The 23,897-nt window shown below is 41.8% G+C and overlaps 1 long non-coding RNA gene and 1 other non-coding gene across 2 annotated transcripts; both read right to left on the bottom strand.

Annotated features, from left to right (window-relative positions):
• Window positions 1-713: 713 nt before the first annotated feature.
• On the bottom strand, window positions 714-23,448 carry LOC121849488. The gene is made up of 3 exons (XR_006085241.1): window positions 23,295-23,448; window positions 22,964-23,206; window positions 714-789 (listed from the first exon to the last, which is right to left on the bottom strand). It is a non-coding gene; the product is annotated as an uncharacterized LOC121849488 (long non-coding RNA).
• On the bottom strand, window positions 11,171-11,244 carry trnav-cac. Its single transcript has one exon. It is a non-coding gene; the product is annotated as a tRNA-Val (tRNA).
• Window positions 23,449-23,897: the final 449 nt, after the last annotated feature.

Raw genomic sequence — 23,897 nt, 5'->3', positions numbered from 1 at the left:
GTCCTTCCCGTCAGATTTTGAGCTCACTAAGCTTTAAAGCAAACAAAAAGTGCTCAGCTCAGGACCCTGAACAAACACTAGCTTTGCTTCAGAATGAATCCAATTGTCTTTAAACATTATCGAGAAGTCACAGATTTGGCCTGACATTCTGGTCAGTGTCGGCAATTACAATGGGGAGTGGTGGGAGGGGGATGGAGGGAAACCTGAGAAAAGGAGCTATGGGCAATGAGTTGAGAGCTGGTCTGTTTAGTTGTTCCAATTCCTGTAAGTGCATATAATTGAAAGAGCACACAACACGCGGAAGGAAGGATGTCCTTGTGACATTCTCCTCAGGGCTGGGTTGGGCTGGCGGAGGAGCTGAAAAGATGAGACATTTCATAATTACGTTAAATATGTTGTAAAATGTCACATTTTCCACTTCTTTGAGTGCATTTTGAAATCTACAAGAAGGAAACAAATACATTGGGCTCTACTGGGAAAGGGATGGGGGAGGGGACAATCAGGCATCAAACTTGGTAGCATTTGCATTTGACTGTCGTCTTAGTGATAGCTTTCCCGGCCTCAGCTGGCACCTTCAGGAGGGAGATGGAGGGCGAAGGAACATTGACACACAGGGATAGACAAGGAAGGGAAAGAGTCAAGGCTATGGCCTAATGGTTCTGTAATATTTGTGGGAACTTGCCAGTGACTCAATCAAGAGACTCCGTGGTTGATAGTTCTCACTTTGAGATAATCCATTAAGTTCCACTTCCCATTCCTCTTTATAATATGACCAAGGTGCCACCTTATCTACAAGTAAATGGGGGAAAACAACATATGGTCCATAAAGAGCTAGGAACAGGAGTAGACCATTGAATGGTTCTACCATTTCATTACACCATAGCGGATCTTAAAATCCCAATTCTCCTTTTATTTTTATAAAACTACCCTTCCCTTTATTCCCAAGTGTCTCCCTTTTAAAACATTCTGAATGGTTCTGCACTTGGGTAAATATTGTACTCTCCCAGGAAACAAGTGAAATATGGCAATACAGGATTTGGCCAATGTCAACATGTCTTTTGATGACCTTTTCATTGCTCAAAAAAGGGTAAATGATGCTTTAACCTTAAAGGGAGGGGATCAGTGTCTGAGGGCCTGCAAGAACTTGCCTGATGAGAGAATGTCTGTCTGCCTTGTTTCAGTGCCAAAAGTTGAGAAGACAATAATCAGCTTCGCACTTTACTATTTTGATTGACTGAAATTGCTCTCGTCTCCAAAAAACAGAGGGTAAGAGCCAGAAGAGAAGAGAAAGGTTTTGCTTCGAAAGAAAGCCGTTTAAAGAGAAAGAAGCCCAGGATAGCCGGATCAGATCATACAGGGGAAAATGAGGCAAAGTTAAAGTAAATACAAAGCGCGTGGTTGTAAATATAAAAAAATGTAGAGTTCATTGCTGTTTTCTCTCATGTTGATTAATGGTTAATCCAAGACAATACAAATGTGTTCACAAGACACTGAAATTGTTACTCTGTCCCGCCCTTGTAGGGATGAATTTTCCCACTCAGTTCCAATCTTCGAGACGTCTCAAAGCGCTTTAATAGGCAAAACAGACAAAAATGTGAGGTGCAATTTTTTTTAAAAAAGTGAGAAAGTTCAAGTCATTCAATTAGAACAAGTATCATTTCTTGACTTCCAAGAATTTTATTCATTTGATGCACACGTGCTTTTTTTTTTTTTTTGCCCTCCACTGGTTTTCTTGCTAAAAATTGACATAGATTGTGGACTTAAAAGAAACTGACAGTTCTATGGCAACTTCTGTTTAATAAATACAAAAATCATAACCCAGTAATTCACACAGTGGGGGGGTGGTGGGTGGAGAGTGGCTGACTGTCAAAAGTTTCAAGAGAAAGAGAAAAGGTGTCAACCGCAGTTTCCCAGATGTGGTGAAATGTTGCTTGAAAGTGTGTCCAGCCCTCAACCTCAAACATTCACAGACAAGTAACTATAATAGCTGTTTTAGAATAGAGTAAGGCAAGCATTGCGAAAGGTGGCGTTGAGTGAGGAAGGAACAGAGTAGTGATTGACAGCTGTTGGCATGATCAGCCATACTACCTCAACCTGTTCTTTAAGCAGTTGTTCATGTGTGACTTGGAAAGTAAAAGAAGCTTGGGATTCCAGTGGAACCCAGATAGGAATTAGACAGAGCGGTTTATCTGCATAAACATGCCATGAAAGCGCCAACAATACAGGATATTTGAACACCTGCGGTATTGAAAGCAGGTTATTGTAAGACAAAATAACAAAGGAGCAAAGGGTCTTAACTTTGCAGGTATGAGGGAAGAATTAGCTAAAATAGACTGGGGAATTAGATTAATCGATATGACAATAGACCAACGGTGGCAAACATTTAAAGATGTAGTGCAAAATTCTCAGCGGTCACATATTCCCTTGAGGAATAAGAGTACCACAGGGAAAGCAGTTCATCCGTGGCTAACTAGAGCAGTTAGAGAAAGTATAAAACTAAAAGAAAAGGTCTATAAAACTGCCAAAAAGAGTAGCAAACCTGAGGACTGGGAGTGTTTTAGGGACCAACAAAGGAAAACCAAAAAGCTCATTAAGAGTGAGAAAATGGATTATGAGGGCAAGCTCACTAGGAACATTAAGGCAGACTGTAAGAGTTTTTATAAATACATTAAGAGGAATAGGCTAGCAAAAGGAAATGTGGGTCCATTACAGGCAGAGGCAGGAGGAATTATAATGGGGGATAAGGATATGACAGAGTCCCTACATAAATACTTTGCTTCTGTCTTCACATTACCAGAAACACAGATGAACCACGGGGCTAATGATAGGGAGCAACTTAGGGAAATTTACATTAGCAAAGAATTGGTGCTAAGGAAATTATTGGCATTAAAAAGTGACAAGTCCCCTGGACCTGATGGTCTGCATCCTAGGGTTTTAAAAGAGGTAGCTCATGAGATAGTGGAGGCCTTGTGTCTGATCTTCCAAAATTCTTTGGATTCTGGAACAGTTCCCATTGATTGGAAGATCGCAAATGTCACACCACTATTTAAGAAGGGTGGGAGAGAAAAGATGGAGACTATAGACCAATTAGTCTGACATCGGTGGTAGAGAAAATTCTAGAATCCTTAATTACGGATGTCGTAGTGGGATACTTAGAGGATTACAATATGATTAGACAAAGTCAACATGGCTTTACAAAAGGGAAGTCATGCTTAACAAATCTTTTAGATTTTTTTGAGGATATATCAAGTAGATTAGATAGTGGATGTAGTGTATTTAGATTTCCAAAAGGCATTCGACAAGGTGCCGCATAAAAGGTTGATCCACAAGATTAGGGCCCATGGAATTAAGGGGAATATATTAGCATGGATTGAAGAATGGCTAACGGGAAGAAAACAAAGAGTAGGGATAAACGGGTCCTTCTCAGATTGGCGGGATGTGACTAGTGGAGTGCCACAAGGATCAGTCCTTGGGCCTCAACTATTTACAATCTACATCAACGATCTAGATGAGGACATCAAAATTAATATATCCAAATTCGCAGATGACACTAAACTGGGAGGGAGAGTAAACACCGAGGATGACATTAAAAAAATGCAACGAGATATAAATAGGCTCAGTGAGTGGGCAAATAGGTGGCAAATGAAGTATAATGTAGGGAAGTGTGAGGTCATCCACCCAGGTGGCAAAAACAGTAGAGCAGATTATTTTTTAGAAGGGGAGAGACTAGATAGTGTTAGCGTTCAGAGGGACTTGGGTGTCCTTGTACACCAGTCACAAAAAGTTAGTTTGCAGGTACAGTAAGCAATTAGGAAGACTAACGGTATGTTGACATTTGTTACAAAAGGGTTAGAATATAAGAGTAGGGAAGTCTTGCTGCAACTGTATAGGGCGCTGGTGATACCGCACCTGGAGTATTGTGTGCAGTTTTGGTCTCCTTATTTAGGAAAGGATGTACTCTCCTTGGAGGGGGTACAACGTAGATTCACTGGGTTGGTACCAGGGATGAGGGGGATGAGCTATGAGGATAGGTTGAGCAATTTAGGCCTATATTCTCTAGAATATAGAAGAATGAGAGGTGACCTTATAGAAACCTATAATAAGGTTATAAAGGGGCACGACAGAATAGATAGTGGGAGACTTTTTCCCCTGGTTGGAGAAACTATAACCAGGGGTCACAGTCTTAAAATTAGAGGTAAACCCTTTCGCACTGAGTTGAGAAAAAACTTCTTCACTCAGAGGGTAGTGAATTTATGGAATTCTACCCCAAAGGGCTGTAGTCCTTGAACATATTCCAGACTGAGATTGATAGATTTCTTGTGGATAAAGGGATTAAGGGATATGGGGATAAGGCGGGTAGGTGGAGTTAGAATAGATCAGCCATGATCTTATTGAATGGCGGGGCAGGCTCGAGGGGCCGAATGGCCTCCTACTGCTCCTAATTCTTATGAACAATTAGATGTTTTAGCAACTTGGTGTCTAGGAATCATTCTTGCAGTCTGACTATAGAAACCTTTCCATCTGTTAGCCATGAAACCTCACTGTACTGTGATCCTCAAGTTAAAGAATCCAACCTCAAAGTACATCGACACTTTACTGGTTCAACTCATGTGTCTTATGAAGCAGGGTCTCAGCCGATGAAAGGTTGACACTCAATGATACTGCTCGGGGCGCGGGGAAACGTTGGAAATGGGAAAAATGGGATGAGACGTTAAACCGAGATCCTACGTGCCTGTTTAGAGGAATGTTAAAAGTTCCCATGGCACGATTGAAAAGACAGAGAGAAAGTTTCTCCTGGTGCTCAGGCCAACAATCTCCCAAATTAAAATAGGAGATTCACTTCATGATTGTTTGCTGTGTGCAAATTGGCTGTCGTATTAACCTACAAAATAGGCACAACACTTCTTGGTAAGTTCTACGAAGTGCTTTGAGATGTCTTCCTGACATGAAAGACCCAGTGTTTTTATTATGGTAGTTCTCACCATTTGAAGGTAATAGATTTTATTTTAACAAGCTTTCTGCTACTTTTCGATACATAGCAAGACCCATGTCTTATCACATCAAAGTCTTTCAACTTGCTTTTTCTGTAGTGACTGTATTTGTAGGCAAATATGTGATTGCCCACAGCAATGCCCCACAGACAAATAGCCAGGAAGTGAAGGATCTTTGCTTTTTAATCCTCACAATTGTTGACCAGGACCACTGGGAGAAACTTCCTTTTCGTTTCAAAGCGCTTTAAGACGTCTCGAAGACGTGATAAAGTGCTTTATCAAATGCAAGGATTATTATCGTTTTTATTATTATTGTTAAATAGTACCATGGGATCTTTAACAGCCAGACAGACGGGACCTCAGTTTAAATCTCATCCAAAGGACAGCATCCCTCAAGAATGCAACACTTTGCTGGAGTGTCAGCCTAGATTATGAAGCTTAAGACTGTACAAGTTCCATGTACCAACAAGGTGCTTGAACCCACAACCTTCTGACTCCGAGGCGAGAGTTTTTTTTCCCCCCAATTGAGCAAGGTCAACACCTGAAGCAAATTGGATTCCGAGCAGAAATCCTGTGACAGATTTCCGGTTTGCAGAAGGAGTCTATTTGCACAACTCAGGTTCCTTATTAAGGGATCCTGTTACGAAACAACACAAATTAGACGCAGTAACACAAAGATAGATAAATATAATAATAATAATCCTTGCATTTGATACAGCGCTTTATCATATCTTTGAGACGTCTCAAAGCGCTTCACAGAATATACTGTAAAGTGAATTGACTGTATATTTTGTGGCTGAAACGCGGCAGCCAATTGCACACAGCAGCGTCCCACAAGCAGTTGTGGATTGAGCGATCAAATTATTAGTATCAAAATTTTTTTATTTTTTTTTAAAAAAAGATTATTACCACCGGAAAAGCCAATTGACTAACACTGGGTTCCTACTTACTGCTGGGTAAACAGAGGCATGTGGAGTAAGGAAACTTGCCCAACATTTCGCCCTGCCCGGGAATCGAACCCAGATCCTGCTCTAACCACAAAGCTACAGGACTCCACTCATCACATTGTACAAATAGGACGATGCCTTGTATATTTATATGTACATAGATATACACATATATATATAGAGAGAGAGAGAGAGACATTTAGTGCATCACTACCAGTGAACGAGCAAAAACAAGTATCTGAAATAATGTTACGTCTTGAGCTCGCAGTGTTGATTTTCTTCCATTTATTGGGTGGCATTTGGAATGCCAGTTTCATGCCATATATAAAAACAAGCGCACAAGAGGGGGGGCAATTGCCCAGAGCTAATGTGGCACTCGCAGTTTCAGGCAGCACAACTCAGAAACCAAACCACATCGCAGACCCCAGCGCCCACACATGGCATAGATTAAAAACTAAATTGCAAGCTGGGTTTTTTTTGAGGGATTGTAATTGCTCATTATGGGGAGGTGACTGGTGCACTTTAACTTACTACAGCTTGCTGCTTGGCCATTGACTTCCTTCTGCAGTGCGTTCTGCTGCTAAACATCAGCAGCAGCCCGCTTGAAAGCAGGCCAGAAAGGACACAGAGATTGCAACTCACATATTCATCTGTAAAACCACACATCATAAATGTCTCTGCACTAGGATTTCCAAGATTGCCTAGAATTAAGGATCATTAAAGTTGATTTTTATTCACAAGATTAAAAACCCGGGTGTTTAATCCCCTCTCCACACCCACCAAAGAGTCTGTTCTGTCCAAAAGGGAGAATTTAACACAATTCTCCCGCCTTCCTTTACGAGTGCCTTATCACGTCATTGAGATGTTTCCAAGCGCTTCACAGATTATACTGCAAAGTGGAGTGACTGTGTATTTTGTGGGTGAAACTCAGCAGCCAATTGCACACAGCAGCGTCCCACAAAACAGTTGTGGATTGAGCGAATACATTTTTTTTTGAGGGGTTATTACCCCCTTAAAGCAATCCACCAATCGACTGACAACTGGGTTCCGACTTACTGCTAGGTAAACAGAGGTAAAAGAAACTTGCCTAAGGTTTAAAGGATGGAGCAGAATATTTACTACCTAATGCATGCTGATATTTGCTACATTTCCAAACCAGATTCCTTCATAAGAAATGAAACAAGTCACAAAAGTACTTCCACTGACCCGTAGTTTCCTAAAAACAATTTCGGCAAATCAAGACATACATACAGGGAAAAAGTTTGACGTTCGTATTTTAGAGAAATCTAATATCGCAGAAACCTAATAACTTAAACTTTTGAGAGTTATAATCAGTTGACCTGTGCATAAACAGACTGTTATTAGATTTGATAAGCAATTTCAGTTCCATTCAGTTCTGTCCTAAACACATTTGGCAGCATGAATCATTGTGCGTAGACAAGTTACTTTAAACATACTAGACCTCAAATAGAACTGACTTGAGGAGTCACACAAGAGTGTTATGGCACAGGGCAGGTTTCTGTAGAGAGTGATTTATATGGTGTCTATTAATAATGAAACCATAAACCATGTGTGGTATACCAGGGGTCATGGTGAAGTGCTGTTACATTGAGGAAGCTCTGTGTTTTAAAGTGGGTTATTAATTCAAGCGCTGATGGTTGATGAAGCATAACAAGAGTTTCAAAAGGGCCATCTTTTCCCTCGCAATATTGTTCAAAGGTATCGTTTCAGATATTGTGATGGAGACAAATTATCCTAAAAATAAATGTTGGGCAAGTTTCCTTACTCCACACACCTCTGTTTACCTAGCGGCGTGTAGGGACCCGACTGGTGAACCGCTTTTCCGGGGGTAATAATCCCTTCAAAATGTAAAAAAAATTAATTAAAAAAAAAAATGGTGACTTAATCCACGACTGTTTGTGATACACAGCTGCACAATTGGCTGCCGGGTTTTGCCCGCAAAACATAAGCCATTCACTTTACATTATATTCTGTATATATTTATTCAGTATATATGAGTGATATGCAGAAGGCCAGAGGCAAACAGCAGAAGCAGCAGATAGTGGGGTAAGCGAGTTGGAGAGGTAAGGAGTTGAAAACGAGTGTTTGGGAATAGGGAGCCAGTGGAGCGTGGCTAGAGCTGGTGCTATACCTTCACCCACTGGGCCTTAAGAGGAGTTGTGCGTGGCTTTCCTGCTTTAACTTATCTTGCAAGTGGCGATTATAACAGGAGCGATCTGTCTGAACAGCGAACCTTGTCCCCCCTTGTGAAGAGACCGTATTGTTCACAAGTGCTGCAAGGCAGACACCGCAGCAAAATGCCGACTGGTGTCGCAAAATCCCCAAGCTCTGCAAAATCGCAGCCCGAGAAAAAACATAACGCACAGCCCAGTAAGGACACATTGACAGGCAAAATACGAGAGTACCTACAAACACACCGAGGGCAAAGATTATAACTAAGATACAAAACAGATCTCTTCTAAACAAGGTTAAGAACCAAACTTCCCGATAGAAACGCAAGACAGATTTTTTTTGTCCAAAAATAAAGTACTCAAGATTTACAACTCAGTGTTTAATATATAAAATGCCATAATGCATCTGGTATTTTAATCCAGTTGTCTTCCTTTAGGAATGATGGAATCTAAATGTTTCTACCTGGTTCACATTATATGTTAAGTAAATGAAGCCAGATGTTTTATTACCAGTGAATAAATGTTTTCTCATGGTTTCAGAATCACTATCCCAGAAGGATGCAGCTGTTCCTCAGCTGGACAATGTTTGCACGAGTTCCAAGTGTATCAATCAAAATCCTAAGTATGAGTTCACCCAACAGTTGTACGATTTGAAGGCCATAAAATCATAACGCATGTTACTAGATGTTTTATTAGCAACCATTCTTCCTCACTAAACAAGTCTCACTAAGTCTCACCCCAACTTTAAAAGCCATGGCATGGTCATCAATGAAGTCAAATTGACAAATTTTCTATTTACGGGGAAAACAATGGGAATTTTTTTTTAAAAAACAAAAAAAATCGACCTGCCAGGAATCAAACCCTGGTCTCTTGCTTGCGAGGCGAGTGCTCTAACTTCTGAGCTACAGGATATGAGCTATTCTTGGAATAGAATTCCTTCCCACAGGTCAATATTCAATGCAGCAGCCAAGAAACAGAACAGTTTTCATCCCAATATCTACCAACAGCAAGTAATGATCTGGATGTTGCTCATTATTGTCGAGAGATTCCATTGCCCTTCATAACTGTAGGATTTGCCTGAAAATAGATTGCTATTGGTGAGAGACCTCCTGTTCCTTTTGAATTAAGTGTGTCAAATATGGTTTTATAAACACAAAAAGATGAACCCAGTAAGGACACATTGACAGGCAAAATACGAGAATACCTACAAACACACCGAGGGCAAAGATTATAACTAAGATACAAAACAGATCTCTTCTAAACGAGGACCCATTTCTTTCTCATTTGTGTAACCTAAAGTCAACATTGCCAAATACATGATTTTCCTCGCTCTTTAAACAACCGAGGAACAGAGCAGTAGAGCCTGAGAAAGGCAGTCACGTCATCTCTTTCATGGCTGCACTTTGAGAGAGAGAGGGGAGAGATCCTGTCCTATGCACATTTTTATTAGCTTACCTTTCAAACTAAAGATGAGCTCAATGAGTTTTCACACGAGTTTCAGAAGCAGAAACTCTAAATAAAACATTTTGAGCGAGCAGTCCTTCTACTTCAGAAAATAAATGTAGTCGCATGTGATGTATGGAGAGGTGAGGATCCTAATTTGTGGCTTTTTTAAAAAAAAAGCAAATTACACAGATTGAGACTCCTTATAATAAATAATAATAATCCTTGTATTTGATACAGCGCCTTACCATGTCTTTGAGAAGTCTCAAAGCACTTCACAGAATATACTGTATAGTGAATTGACTGTATATTTTGTGGGCGAATTTTGTAACATAGCATAATTACAGACTCCTTCTGTGACTATGTTCTCCAGTCCCATTGGAAACTCTGCTAATCTAAAAATAAAATAATAATAATCCTTGCATATGATATAGCCCTTTTCACGTCTTTGAGACATTTCAAAGTGCTTCACAGAATAGACCGTAAATTGAATTGGCCGTATATTTATGGGCGAAACGCAACAGCCAATTGCACACAGCAGCGTCCAACAAACAGTCATGGATTCAAGTGACTAATTTATTATTGGTTTTCTTCTTGAGCGATTGTTATCAGGCGTGTGGAGTAAGGAAACTTGCCCAAGGTTGCGACCTGCCAGGAATCAAACCCTGGTCTCTTGCTTGCGAGGCGAGTGCTCTAACTACTGGGCTACAGGATATGAGCTATTCTTGGAATAGAATTCCTTCCCACAGGTCAATATTCATTGCAGCAGCCAAGAAACAGAACAGTTTTCACCCCAATATCTACCAACAGCAAGTAATGATCTGGATGTTGCTCATTATTGTCAAGAGATTCCATTGCCCCTCATAATTATAGGATTTGCTTGAAAATAGATTGCTATTGGTGAGAGACCTTCTGTTCCTTGTTTTTAGTTCACCAAAAAAAATCTATTGAAATTCATGCCTACAAGAAATCCTACTCCCTTAAACTCCAATGCTTTATGATAAGCATACACATACACACACACATATATATATAATAAATAAAATCTGCAGGCACTTTAGGTTGTGAAGCACATCATTTACACATTACACTGTCAAACCGAGAGAATTCAGTTTAAATTTCTATTATGTAGCCAAAATACCATAGGACTGCTGTGTTTTATTCTCAGTTTATAGTGCTTGTTTCACAGCCAAACACAGCTGTTCTATAAATGCAAAGGGAAGTGAATCAATTCAAGAAATGGTTGCAGAACAGTCCTTGGGAGGTCCAACGTATGGCCTGAGAACCTCTCGATCTTTAATAATAATAAACCTTGCATTTGACACAGCGCCTTATCACGTCTTCGAGAGTCTCAAAGCGCTTCACAGGATACACTGTAAAGTGAATTGACTGTACATTTTGTGGGAGAAACATGACAGCCAATTGCGCACAGCAGCGTCCCCACAAACAGTCGTGGATTGAGTGACCAAATTATTTAATTTATTAGTTTTTTTTTGAAGGAATTATTACCCCCAGTAAAATGATCCACCAATCAACTAACAACCGGGTTCCTACTTACTGCTACTTACGTGTGGAGTAAGCAAACTTGCCTAACATTTTTCCCTGCCCGGGAATCGAACCCAGGTCCTCTCGCTTGTGAGGCGAGTGCTCTAACCACTGAGCTACAGGAATCTACTGTATTTATGAACTCAAGGATATAGGAACAGGAGAAGACTGCTCCGCCCATCGAGCTGGTTTATTAGAACCTCACACTTTTTTAAAAAATAAACGAGATTCAGACACCTTCGAGTTAACACACATTACACGACCCAATGCGGTTACCAAAGGTGCATGCAGTTAATTGCAATGAGAGAGGCTTTTTTCATTACACAGATTAATACAATACAATTGGGCCCAAGAATTTGAAGAGGCCAGCGTTTAAAATTGTTAAAGTATTAGCTCTTTAACAGCACTATTTTTTTTTTAAAAAAACACTCGATAACAGATGCTGCTCATCTCTGTCCAAGTCCATCAGGAGCAGCAATCCATAAGGTTCAGGCCTTTGGCTTCCAAAGCCTTTTATTGCTGTCGGCACTAAGTTTCCCCTACCCAGCAGGATAAACCGAGCATGAAAGGGGCAACATCTTTGTGAAATATAACTTGCCGAACAAACAGGGTGACCAAAACATCGTGATATCTACCCTATTATCTAAAAAAAAATCATAATTTCTTTAAGATTGATGAGAAAATGTAACGGTTACACAACTTTTTGGTCACCCTGTACTTACACAAAGACCGGGCCCTTTTACAGAGCAGATCTATTCCGTTGAAGGATTAAGCTGAAGGACAGCTGAAGCTGCTGCCATCCATGTCGTGGCCTCGTTTGTGGTCCACACCTTCAGGCCTTGGGGAGTCGTACAAGTCCCAAATGACAGCATCGTTTAACGCTGGTCAGAGATAACCATTCCTGACTGTGCGTGAATCAGGAGCCCCATCATTTAGCCACCTGTGGAGTCCTGTAGCTCAGTGGTTAGAGCACTCGCTTTGCAAGTGAGAGACCTGAGTTCAATTCCAGGCAGAGGGCGAAACCTTGGGCAAGTTTCCTTACTCCACACAGAGCCTAATAATAATCCCTCCAAAACCAAAAACAATAATAAATTGGTCATTTTCAATCTACGACTGTTTGTGGGACATTGCTGTGCGCAATTGGCTGCTGCGTTCGCCCACAAATATACAGTCAATTCACTTTATAGTGTCTTCTGTGAAGCGCTTTGGGACGTCCTCCCGACGTGAAAAGCGCTATATCAAATGCAAGGATTATTATTATTATTACCTCGCTGACTTTTCTTTAAACACCGCCCGCCACACACACACACCCCCCATTCCTAAAACATGACCTTGCTATTAAGCCGGTGAATACAGCAATGTGACCAACACAATTAAAGGACGACAACTCCACAATATAGGCAGATAAATATGTGGTGGGGGTTGGGGGGCGGGTTGCCTCAAATGCACAGGGCAGTGTGTTGCATGCTTGCTGGAAATGTAGAGAAACACTGGGTTGAGCAGCCAGCTTGGCCCGAGAACGCTGCAAAGCTGTATTTGGCTGAGCTGAACACGTTGCTTTTTTGGCCCCCGAACCTTTGGTCCTGGCTTGCATTCAGTAAAGAAAAGAATGATGAAACATTGGACGAGCCAGCTCCTGCTGAAAGGGAATTAGCAGAGCTGTGAGAGGCACCTGGTGATCTGGAAACAGATGTGTACGCATTTCTGAGAAGTGACACTCTCACATTGGATGTTTGCACGATGTCAACATGTGCAACCTTTATAGCCGATCAGAGAGAGAGAGAGAGAGAGAGAAAAAAAATAGTTGAAGGAAACTGCACTCGGCCTCGGATCCCACAGCGAACATCCATCGTGAACTTGTGTTGCTGCTTGATAAGCTGCTCTGTTGAGCAGCCCCGTAACATGCCCACTTCACACAGACCACATTAACCGACTGGTAGAAAGTAACGAAGTTACATCCATCCATCTATCTATCCATCACTGCTTTCTGCGGTTCAAACTGAACTGTTCTTAGTCCGCGTGTAACACAGTCAGCAGAAGGTCACAATTATTATTTTCATCAGCAAACGTAAACCATTAAAAGGTACCTGAAATAGCATGACAACAGCAGCTTTCCTCCAGGTCTTGTTCCAATGAAAACACTCCAGCCTGAATCAACTTTGCATGCAACGGAGCGATAAGATTACCTGCCACTGCAGGTTACTTGTCAAATGATATTTTAACTGCAATAATTAGTTAATTACTGACCCGATGTAGGCTGTTTCAATCCGGCTCCTATAATGACTTGTACAAAGCCCTCTAAGATAAACAGTTAATCACCTGCTTTAGACCAGCTCTTGCAGCATTGACCCTAAATTACTGGTCAATGTTCTTTGCCCAACACACACACACAGCGTTAGCACCCACATTCTCACTTGCTGCCAATTTGTTGCTGGCTTATTAAGCTGGGGGGGCAAATTTGATCCAAACCTGATCTTGTTGGCTACCATACTTTAGACTATCTGTGAGTTTTAATGCCTCTCTTCACACTAAACATTAGATAAAATAGAACTGTACTCATCCATACAGTCACAATAGGATCTCCGAATGCAAATGCCTTTGGACTAATTTGGGTCCCACAACCTTCATTGGGGTTCTACACTTATTTACAATGTTATGTTCATGCAATTAATAATTTCTCTTTGCGATTTGCCCCACTTGGGATAGACGGACACATTGTTTCCTAACACCATACACTTAGGAAAGGCAGAATGTTTTATCTATGCCCCTGAATCGCTCTGTGTCAAACGCTAGGATTGTTTTCTTGAAAGCGACTGTGCAAAAGGATAAATATAAAAAAATGCACCAAAAAAAAAATTTCGAGCTGATATCAGACGCAGTCAACGATTCGGATTTTGTTCCTTTTGTTTTAATTACTTCAGGTCTCCCAATTACTTCAAGTAGCCCTCCCCGGTTTGAAGGTCAGACGGGGAATTTGCTCTGCCGTTCCTATTTCTGTAACAGGCTGAACCTGGGATGAATCTCTATCCTCATTTGAGGAAGTGTCTGACAGTCCACAGCTGAACTTGTGGTATTCATTTTGTAGAAAATTGCAGACATGAACCATCCCTCTACACTATAAACTACATAATAAAGTGTTTAATTCATCAGCTCTCTAGTAGCAGTTGGAAGCTATCTTTGCCATCCTTTGTGGAGTCCTGTAGCATATTGGTTAGAGGAACCGGATTCGATTCCTGAGAAGGACGAAACTTTAGAGTATTCTGTGAAGCTCTTTGAGACGTCTTGAAGACGTCAAATGCAAGGATTATTATTCCTGATCACTGTGGTATACTTTGACTGGGAAATGTACTAAATATCAAAGTTCGCATGATGAGGTCCTGCCTGCAAATGAGCTATGAGAGAGGGGGGGGGGGAGGAAGAGGAGGGGGGGAGGTAGAGAGAGGAAGAGGCGAGAGGGTGGGGGTGAGGCAGAGGCACTGAATAAAGGTAATTCTCTTCACTAAAGAGCACAAGAGAAAATCAAGAGCTTCTCAAGCACCTGGTTCAAAGAATGGTTATGACAGATACCCAACCCCAGGCTGCTTGCACGGCCTCCTGCTCACAGAAGGATTGCTGATGAATAGCTTGAAGAAGTACAGAACATTTCCTGAGATATACGTGTGGAATATTCCGAAAACATTCTTTCAATCCTGAGGGTCTATTCATCACATTTTTATACAACCATCTGGTCTGTATTTTGGCAGTGGTCACTGGGTTTGCTTCTGGCTGCTGTGGTGAGGGAATACTTTGAGCACATTTGACTTGAAGTCAAGAGAAGTTTGGAATCTGGTGTGAATCATCGTCGAGGCAATATAAGCAAAAACTGCACTCTTAAAAAAAAAAGCGGCATTTTCAAATGGGGTTCCTTAATTAAAGGAACCCGGGTGCGGAATCCGATCTGTTAATGAAGACATTGAGACTTGTCAATTTCACTCCAAAAATAGATAGCAATAATAATAATAATCCTGGCATTTGATACAGCGCCTTATCAGGTCTTCGAGACGTCTCAAATCGCTTCACAAAATACACTGTAAAGTGAATTGACCGTATATTTTGTGGGCGAAACGCAGGAGACGATTTCGCACAGCAGCGTCGCACAAACATGTGGATTGAAGTGACCAAATTATTATTATATATTTTGTTTAATTTATTTTTTGTTGTTTTCAGGGGTTATCACCCCCACAATCGACTAACAACCAGGTTTTGACTTACTGCTAGGTAAACAGAGACGTGTGTGTGAAGTATGGAAACTTGCCCAACGTTTCGTCCTACCCCGGGAATCAAACCCAGGTCTCTCGTTTTAGATCTCGTCAAAAGAGAGTTTTCCTGTGTTGACGTGATGTCCTCCCACACTTTCACCCACAGAGTGGATAGGATATGGAACGCAGTGATTGAGACAGAATTCATGTTAGCTTTGAAAGGGGAACTAAATAGGTATCTCAAAAGGAGTAAACTACAGGTGTACGGAGAAAAGCCAAGTAAATGGGCCTAAACTGATTGCTCTCTAAAAGGGTCAGCACAGACACAATGGGTCAAGTGGCCTTATTCTGCGCTGCAAATCTCTATGGTTCTTCTTCTAGCAGTAAGCACGAACCCGGTTGTTTGTCGATTGGCGCAGTGTGCTTTCCGGGGGTATTAATCCTCCGAAAAGAAAAATGCGGTCAGTCAATCCACGACTGTTTGTGGGACGCTGCTGTGTGCGATTGGCTGCCGGGTTTGGCCCACAAAATACACAGTCACTGTACTTTAGAGTATATGCCGCGAAGCGCTTTGAGAGTCTCGACGACGTAATAAGGCGCTATATCAAATGCGAGGATTATATTATTAGATTTCCACCCGTGATTACGGGTGATTACAGACATAGATTTCACCAATGAGCTCAGCTCACCCCATGTATGTTGCTTTCCAAACCCTGCCTTGCAGTGCAGTCATGTGGTGATTGTCAGCCCACAATTCAGCAACGGAGTAATAAAATATAATCGACTTAAAGTGTTCCAGCAAACTTTCCATTTTAATGTTTCAAATCATAATTGGATTTAAAGTTAAACCGTGCCATGGAAACTACTTTTTTTTTTCTTTTTTAAATGAAATATAATTTTACAGATTTTGGTACCTTTCCCCCAAATGTTGGGTCTCCGTGCTATTGTTTTTGCTCTGTTTAATGTATTAAAACACATGACTATCCTCCTTGGGGGGGGGGGGGGAGGTAAGTGGGGTCTCCTCGGAGCTGAACTGGCTCCATGGTGACCTGCCTGGCAATGGAATATCGGAATCGAGCCAGGCCTCTGTTATGGTCTCTAGTCCCGGTTCCTGAGCCGGGAGGGGCCGCAGTGTCCCAGGGCACTCACTGCTGATGGCAGCACAGCCCGGCCCGGCTCATCAGCAGGACCTGGAAGGGCCGACCAGTCACTGGGGGCAGGGAATCCTCCCCCTCAGCTCCTGGTAACCCCGCAGCCAAATGGGTAGGGTGGTCCTCGCTGGACAAGCCGCGGGAAAGCTTGCCGAACAGCCCTCTCAATAGCAAGCTATATGGCTTTCAAACCATATGTTTCGGTTCATTTACAGATAGACACCTCGACTCGACCTCTTTCTCTGTTGCTTTTCTGTCAACACGTTAGGATTGATACCTGTTTCTTTAAAGGAAGTTGAAAAACAAGCTTTTGCCACCCCCCCCCCCAAAAAAAAACAAAAGGAAAAGATTGCTGAGCATTAAATATAAATGTCATGAATATACGTCCCTTCATTAAATAATGGGGCAATTTAATTTAAACGGGGAGGGAAGGGGGTTTAAGTGAATTTTAACATGGGGGTGGGGGGTAAGTTTTGAGAAAAATAATAAGAGAAACGGCAGGAAATGCCACATGGAGTTTTGTGCATTTTTCTGGAATCCGCAGTTAATTTAATTAGAATTTAACAATGAGTAACCAGTGATTTGGGGGAGAGTAAGACAGCAAAACATTCCTGTCCCTTGAAGCAATTTGAACAAAATGCTAACATTTCTAACTACTGTAGTTTAACATAGTACTTTTTCTCAACAAAATAGTGATTTGTGGGGTTTTGGGTCTCTGCTTAATGATTCTCCTGCAGCTACTTATACCGATAATTCAAATTAATTGCAGCAAGGAATATTATGGACACGAAGGGATGAAAAAGTGTGTTTACTCAGGTTTACACAGTGCAATTGTTTAGGCATAAAACAAAAGCTAAGCACTACAACAGTTGCTTATACAGTATATGAAAATCCAAATCAATATTAGCAGTACTATATTACATTATAGGCCTGCGATTGAAAGGTGGGGGTAACTTCAGAACCAATCTGCGGACCACTTCAGTAAGCGAGCAGTAAACTTATAGAACAGACTCCCTGGGGAGACAGACAGTGGAGGCAGAAAGTGTTGTTTGTTTCACGAACAAATGAGATCGATTTCTGCTGGAAAATAATATCTGAGGATAGATGCAGTGTATAGTTTGGGACACGACATGTCGAGCGACGGCCACGATGGTAGAAAGTGAACTCGATGGACCTCGGTCTTCTTTCGCCAGCAAGTTCTCAGGTTCTGATTCAGTCTGGCTCAGTTGAGTCAGAAGGTTGTGGGTTTAGGACACGGAGCTCACAGACCAGGCTGACACTCCAATCAAGTGTAGTTCTGGGGGAGCATTTTGTGGATGATTTGTTAAACCAAGGTCATGTCTGCTTGTTCAGATGGATGTTAAACATCCCATGGCACTATTTGAAAAGAAAAGAGAGTTTCTCGTGTCCTGGCTGTTTATGGGCTTTCATGTCTGTTCATGGGACAGTTGTGTGCAAATTGACTGCCACGTTTGCCAACAAACACAGTCACCAAATTTCACAGTAAAATTCTACCCATTGCACCATCCACTGTGACTCTACATACTTTCATCTCCTTTCGATATTGTCATCTTAGAATTATTTGGATACTTTTCACGCAAGTGACATTTAACTGACTCACTCTCATTCTTATGTCCTCGAACCTTATTTCTCTTGGCAAATGCAGGAGCAAATGAGATAAAATGTTTAGTTAATTAGCCGTGTTAGTGGAGATTTTCCACTGATTATGTGGAGCTTTTTTGTTGCTATTGCTGTCTTTTGAAATGAATCCTCTTCAATGCTTTGATACAGTGCCCTCTGTTTTAAGAAGAGTCTAATGAGATGGTGTTCCTTACAATGCTGAGATAGCATTGGCAATGCCGGTTCTCCGTGTAAAGAACAGCACAGCAAAAGGGTTGTTAGGAACATGTCAGCGACAGCACATGAGTTGTACACTTGACAGGTATTTCAAGCAGTGAACGAGCAGAAGACAAGTCACGACAAGATGTACAGATAACAATCACCTGCTCAGTTCGTGCAACCAAACCCATTAACTGTACTTCTTGGGTCCAAGCTCCCAATATGATCTATGATCCTGTGCAAAAATGATTGAAATAAGGAATGTGGCAAGTTCTCCACACCAATGTATGATATCCTGGAGGCAGGCATTCCAGCACTGTGTTTATTTCTACCACAGCCAGACTCCGTCCATCAAAACCATACAGTTCATCACCATGTTATGTATCATTGGAGTAGGAGCAAATTATACTGCACCTTATCTCTGCATTCTCCCTGCACCCCCACTACCCCTTCCCCGCCCCACTCCCCCCCACCCTCCCTCATTTAATCCTTATAGCACCTTATCATGTCTTCGAGATGTCTCAAAGCGCTTCACAGGATATACTGTAAAGTGAATTGACTGTATATTTTGTGGGCGAAACGCAGCAGCCAATTGCGCACAGCAGCGTCCCGCACACAGTCGTGGATTGAGTGACCAAATTATTATTATGATTTTTTTTGAAGGGATTAATACTCCCAGAAAAGAGATCCGCCAATCGACTGACAACTGGGTTCCTACTTATTGCGAGGTAAACAGAGGCGTGTGGAGTAAAGAAACTTGCCCAACATTTTGTTTTGCCCGGAAATTAAACCCAGGCCCTCTCACTTGTGAGGCGAGGGCTCTAACCATTGAGCTACAGGACTCCACTACGAGAGTAACCAGTGATGATAACATTACAAAGGTTGGCAGTGGCACCTGTACCAAACACTGAGTCCACAGAACACTAACTTTGGGTGGTTTTGGAGGTATTTTGACACTGATTTAAAGTGATACAGAGAGTCACATCAATGAGCACCTGGATCAAAGCAGCTTTCGCTACCGGCAGCAATAAGGAAGCATAAGACAGAATGAGTCTCTCGGCAGTGACACCGATGGACTGCTGTCGTTTTACTATTTAATGCTTTTCATTTTAACAGGGCTTTTCCGCTGGAAACATTTGAGGGAGACTTTTTTAAAACAAGTGAGAGGGGGAGAGAGAGAGAGAGAGACAGAAAATGGAAGAGAGCGCGATCTATTGTCTAAAGTGCCTACAAACATTGACACCCACTAATTATTCAGAGGTTGTCACTCCAACATCCTCCCACAGCTCTAAACAGGCATCCACAGAGGATCCCAGCAATCGAAGGAGAAAGAAGCTGAACAAAAAACATCTGTAATTTCTTAAATTAAACCATTGACAGTGACGTGTGGCTAAGCACCTGTCAACCGATTGCACCCGACTAGACGATTGCCGTTTGCATTTTAATAAGTGTATTTTTAAATAGATTTTCACTGCCCCCTTCTCTCCCCCTCCCCCCCCCACCACCCTACCCTTCCACTCAATACTTGCAAAGAGGATAATTTGTCCTGTACGTCTTATCAGTTTACCTCTAATGTTACTTAAACGGGTTCGAACCAAAGCCCAAAGTTCCCTATGTAAAGTTCAGATTAGATTGAAATGCACCTAATTGTTTCAGGATGGTTACTTGGGGTCTGCGGAGACGACCACATCATCAAACAAAGCGTACATTAGCATTCGTAAAGAAATGAGTTGCGGAATTAATCTAAGCTTCTCAGACGACTATTGACTAACAATCGAGTATCTCGCTGGGTTCGAAATCAAGCCTGTGGGCATTCGGAAAGAGCCACGTGTAATGTACGTAGGCAATATCCCTGGAAGTTTATCTATTATTATCCATTAATTTGAAATTCATTTCTTGTTTCAGAATGGGAAAGTATAGCTTTAGCAAAGCCTTTGTGAGTTGCAATAGGAAACAGATGTGGCATTGATTAACAGCAATGGATATAATAGCTAAATGGCATGGTTGTCTGTTCAAGAATGAGTCAGAATTCAGTCTTACCCTAGTTTTGTATTAAATGCACGCATCAGTCAAACTTTATCATCTCACACAAGTAAACCGAAGCATTTTTCCGTTTGTTTTATGTGTTTATCATCTGTCTGCAGGGGATGTATGGCTTATGTACAAGAGATAATCTGTGGAAACCTCCTACAACAGGATTTTTCTCCCCCACTCCCCATCTTCCTGTGAATGGACGACTAAAGATTTAATGAGTTCCAGTCAGCTCACGGTAATGTACAAAAAAAAAGGAGCAACGGTCATTAATGCGTTCGTCTATTTATAACGCTCAAGTGGAATGTTTACAATAATCTTCATTTTGTTCAAAATTATCTTTTAATTGGAATTAAAAAAGGATACAGGATTATGTGCGGCTGTGGAGCTGCACTGTAATAGTAATAAAATAATAATAATCCTTGCATTTGATAGTGCCTTATCACGTCTTCGAGACGTCACAAAGCGCTTCACAAAATACACTGTGAAGTGAATTGACTGGATATTCTGTGGGCGAAATGCGGCAGCCAATTGCGCACAGCAGTGTCCCGCAAATAGAGGATTGAGCGATCAAATTATTATTATATATTTTTTAAGGGCTTATTAACCCCCAGAAAAGTGATCCAACATTTGACTAACAACCGGGTTCCACTTACCTCCAGATAAACAGAGGCGTGTGCGTGGAGTAAAGAAATTTGCCCAACATTTCGCCCTGCCCGGGAATCAAACCCAGGTCCTCTCGTTTGGAGTAAGGAAACTCTTAACTCTAAACACTGAGCTACAGGACTCCATAGTGAGCTTCCTCACCTTTCTCTGGCCAGAAACAGGGAAAGAATATTAAGGTCACAGAGATATATCTGTCCCGTCTCCCTACCCCGCGCCACCCAAAAAAAAATTGAATTTATCTTCAGGTAGTGTGACCAATCTGGACCCTGTTCTGGTCAGTTAAGCCCACAAAACACACTCTGCACTCTACAGTAAATCATATGAGGTGGGAATTAGGATGTTTTGCCGACATGATAAGGCTCCATATCAAATGCATAGGATTCATATTATTATGAATAATAATATGGGAAATTAAACTGAGCAGGTGTGTACTGAAACACACTTTGTGCTGTGAATTTGGGAGCAAACACATTTGGTTCACGATGCATATGAGAAACAATTCAGCCCTTCATTCTGTAAATCAATCTGAAGAACAGCTCATTCAGACTGGGAATTGGATGTTGGCTTCAATAATGAAAGGCAACTTCCAACTCCCAGCATAAATAAACTCGGTGACCTCTGCACCTGAGAGTTGTTTAGAGCTCTACATTAAAACTAGCGCAGAAGTCTTGTGGTAAAACTGGGGGCTGGGTTCATAGCCATGTCCACTGTGGCCATTTTCTCCACACATTTTCAACCCATCTGCCCTTAAAGCCATCCCCATTCCACTTGCACAAACATTGTTTTCTTCAGCTTTCAAGCAATATATATCCAGGAGCTGTACAGCACACAAAGTCCAAGTTGTAAGACAGCAACTGCTTTAAAACAATCATGAATATGTGAGCGAGTTTCATCCACCAAATATATAGCCAATTCGCTTTACAGTATATTCTGTGAAGCGCTTTGAGGCGTCTTGAAGACGTGATAAGGCGCTATATCAAATGCAAGGATTATTATAATATTCTCTATTATTATTAATATGTTACCGAGTGATAGATCTAATAGGGAGTTTAGGAGGAACTCCTTCAGGCAGAAGGTGGTAAGAATGTGGAAATCACTACCGGAAGGTGTGGTTACAGCAGAAAGCATCAGGGTATTTAAGAGAAAACATGATTAATTGATTAGTGCTATTGTCGCAATTAATTAATTCCACGTTTCGTCCACAAAATGCACAACACTAACTCTAACACTTACAGTATATTCTGTGAAGCGGTTCCAAACGTCTCAATGATGTGGTAAGGCGCTATATCAGATGCAAGGATTATTATTATGGTCAATATTATTGAAATGATTCATCAGATGCTTTGGCAGAACATATAGGCTAAATTGGAATAAAGTCAACCCAAGGTCAAAGGCTGGGTAAAAGCAGCAACTAATATCCATCAACGATGCAATTAATCGTCACAGGCCAAGCATAGAGCTCCTGTTGTTGTCAACTTGGCAGCGAGTTTAATTCCAGCCAAATGCAATAACACTGCATGAGACAGATCATGAGGAAACTAGGTGGAGCTGACCAGAGTAGCTCCACTGACATTGTCTGCCTGGACCATGTAATCGTTCAACGGGGATCATGTTCCTGGGGTGGAGCAGATAAAAATCTTGTTTTTGTCCCCACTTATGTTCTCTTGCTCATGTGGAGGAAATAAAAGGAACGTTTCAGTTCCCTCTTCCCAATCTCCTGAAGAGCTATTGTTCCAAATATAGCTGAGCTCTTGACAACTAGTTCTAGGGACTCCCAAGATATTATCATTAAACAAAATTTAGGTGTAAAGAAAGATTATGCGTTACCTTTTCTAAGGCTAGAGTTTCCTGAAAGTAACCCCCCTGCCCTATAGGTGTGCTCATAAAGTGTTCGGAGTCAGCAATAATGCGATACTTTACCACCCGAAGGATCTTAAGTCTGTGTCGTGTTTTGCTCTTCATTTCCTTTGCAGATCAATTCACATCACAAAGGTTTGCTGAGAGGGAAGGGCGCCCAATCGACACAGGAGCAAAGCAGAATTGCGTCATTCCTTTTTAAATGCTGGCCGGCTGGTGGAAAGTCCTGCTGGAGTTTCAATGTTTACGACCCTCAAGTCTGGGTGTTTCCAAGGATTAGTTTACCAGCTACTCTCATCTGGGGACCTTAGGAACAAAAGTTGCATGGTTTTAGCCTTAGATAATTGTCTTTATACTTTGAGCTGATCCAAAACTCCACCATGCACATACTCACCCGCAATGAACTCCGTATCCCAATCGCACCAGTTCTAGCCAGGCTCCACAGCTCCCCATCGCCGAATGGATCAATTTCAAGATCCTCACGCTCGTTTTCATGCCTTGGCTACCTCTTCCTACCTCTCCAACCCACTACCCGCTGCCTCCGCCCAACTGGCTCCGGCCTTCTGCATGTCCCTCGTGCTCTCCATTCGGTGGCCGTGCTTTCAGCCACTACGCCCTGAAACTTTGCCTCCATCCCTCTGCCTTGTCCCTTTCAAAATTGAGGTGGGATTTAAGAATTTTCCAAACTTCAGCTTGGTCTTGATTACTAAGACAATCATTTTAAGGCCAGGTTCGTGAGAAATTTTGCTCCTCTCCTGCCTATGGTGAACGGCAATTGAAAGAACTTAGTTTACCTGCCTTTGTTGGCCAACTAGGGTCTCCCTTCTCCTAAGGGCTGTGGTTCTGAGCTGCTGTCCGGTGTGAAGGATGCTATCTAAATGCTAGTTGTTGTTGCTGTGGTTGTTGGCTGGCAGGGTCGAAGATTACCGTAGAACTACCAGGATTTGTCAGACACGTCTCCTTGAAGTCAGTTCAAACCCAGAGAGACAATACCTCC

Source organism: Callorhinchus milii, unplaced genomic scaffold (genome assembly GCF_018977255.1).
Source record: "Callorhinchus milii isolate IMCB2004 unplaced genomic scaffold, IMCB_Cmil_1.0 Scaffold7, whole genome shotgun sequence".
Lineage (NCBI taxonomy): Eukaryota > Metazoa > Chordata > Chondrichthyes > Chimaeriformes > Callorhinchidae > Callorhinchus > Callorhinchus milii.
Note: the sequence above shows the minus strand (reverse complement) of the source record. Positions and strands in the feature narration are given on the sequence as shown.